General features: G+C 40.2%; 1 long non-coding RNA gene across 1 annotated transcript; it reads right to left on the reverse strand.

Moving 5' to 3' along the window:
* Nucleotides 1-669: 669 nt before the first annotated feature.
* LOC138844035 (uncharacterized) lies at nucleotides 670-1,283 on the reverse strand. Its single transcript, XR_011379376.1, has 2 exons — nucleotides 1,108-1,283; nucleotides 670-1,004 (listed from the first exon to the last, which is right to left on the reverse strand). It is a non-coding gene; the product is annotated as an uncharacterized lncRNA (long non-coding RNA).
* Nucleotides 1,284-2,208: the final 925 nt, after the last annotated feature.

Below are 2,208 nucleotides of genomic sequence, written 5' to 3' on the forward strand. Positions count from 1 at the left end.
AGCAAGCTTACATGTATTTATATGGCTATTACTCTCTGTACTCACTATAGGAGCAATGCTGTTTTGATCCAAAATGTACTCCTGGAATCTAGCATCTGACACTGCTCAATAAATATTTTAGAATAAATATATAAATGAATGAAATAAAATTGGAGTTCAAAAGAAAGGCTGTGTATTTTTTAGCTATGTTGAGAGATACAGGAGAGTGACGGTAAATATTGAGAAGATGTCAACAAATTTGAATAATAGATGATTTCTGGTTAATTCCAGAAGTACCTAGAATAATCTGATGGTGGGTAGGTAAGAATATCCAAACAGCAAGGCTGTGGGGTATGATCTGGAGAAGGAAGGAAGTGAGAAGTAGATCTAAGTGAATAAAACAGAAGAAATGCAGACATGATATATGGGGTCTCAATGAAGTCAAAGAAATATGTATTAGGAGCAAAGGAATGAGATTTAAAGGAAGATAGTAGATTGTGGTCCTAAAACTTTCATATTAGAAATTGCGTGCACAGAATGATTTCTTAAAGCATATGGATGTAGCCATGGGAACTGGAGTTGATGATGGTATGGATTATGCTATAGACCCTATGTACGTGTGCTCTGAGAACTTAGAAGGTCCTTGAAGTTGGGGGGCATGTCTCCTCTCTGCTTCTCTAGAGTGGACACTCAGTATATGTGTAATAAATATTGTATTGTATTTTAAGATTATTTATTTACTTGAAAGTCAGAGTTACACAGAGAGAGGAGAGGCAGAGAAAGAGAGAGAGAGGTCTTCCATCTGATGGTTCACTCCCCAATTGGCTGCAGTGGCTGGAGCTGCGCCGATCCGAAGCCAGGAGCCAGGAGCTTCTTCTGGGTCTCCCACACGGGTGCAGGGGCCCACACACTTGGGCCATCTTCTACTGCTTTCCCAGGCCATAGCAGAGAACTGGATCTGGCTCCCATATGGGATGCTGGTGCTTCAGGCCAGGGCGTTAACCTGCTGCACCACAGCGCCGGCCCTGTAATAAATATTTTAAACTAAATAGGATTAATGCCTTATTTCTCAGACATTTTGCCACCTGTGTTCTTATAGCATCTCTCTAGAGTATGTCTCACAGTTACCTCCAAGCAAACTCTACTTCATTACAGCTTCTTAAATGAAAATTCAGTATTTGTTAAAGTGTCAATCACTGCATCTTGCATTTCTCCTTGCTTTCGGGGACTTCAATAATTAAGCTGCAGTTATAGTCTGTAAGCAGTGAATATGTTTTGGCCATGATGACAAGAGTGACAACAAGAAATCTTGGAACAGGTTTTTTAAAACATGCTTCTGGTTCTTGGGAGGGTTTTTCAACTCAAGCTCCTGCAAACATCATCAAAATTCCACGATATAATCAGCTATCTACTATGAAATGCGGATGACTAACCTCTGGAACTGCACATGCAAGCAGTCAAACTAGCAAATTATGAGTCACAGAATTGCAGACTTAGAGTCAGTGAGAAGAACACCCAGAGAAATCTGCATGCATTCAGAGATATTGATTGAGAATAATAGAAATGCCCAACTCCATCAGGAGTCTTGGATGAATATCATAGCATCAAGACTAATTCAAACTAATTTGAAGAGTAGTAACAAACTAATCTAACTTGAAATAATATTAAGGAATAACTGTAGGATAATAACAATATATTTTATCATCAAAATATTTACTTCTGTCTAGAGATATTAAAATAAATGTAAACAGATGGCTTGCATAATAGAATTTATAGAAAACTCTTTCTCAAAATGTGCTTAAAGGGTTGGCATTGTGGCGCAGCAGGTTAAAGCCCAAGCCTGCAGTGCTGGCTTCCCAGATGGGTGCCAGTTGGAGTCCCAGTTGCTCTGCATCCAATTCAGCTCCCTGCTAACACACCTGGGAAAGCAGCAGAGGATGACTCAAGTCCTTGGGCCCCTGCACCCACGTGGGAGGCCTGGAAGAAGCTCCTGGCTCTTGGCTCCTGGCTTCAGATTGGCTCAACTTGCCATTACCGCCATTTGTGGAGTGAACCAGGGGATGGAAGACCTTTCTCTCTCTCTGTCTCTATCTCTCTCCGTAACTCTTTCAACTAAATAAAAATCAATCTTAAAATGTGCCTAAAATCTAGATTATTGCATCCTATTTTACATCACTAAACTCACATTTCTAGAGAATGAGAACCCTGGAAAGTAGGTTATACTGAGTG

This window comes from Oryctolagus cuniculus, chromosome 10, assembly GCF_964237555.1.
Source record: "Oryctolagus cuniculus chromosome 10, mOryCun1.1, whole genome shotgun sequence".
In the NCBI taxonomy this organism is placed as follows: Eukaryota; Metazoa; Chordata; class Mammalia; order Lagomorpha; family Leporidae; genus Oryctolagus; species Oryctolagus cuniculus.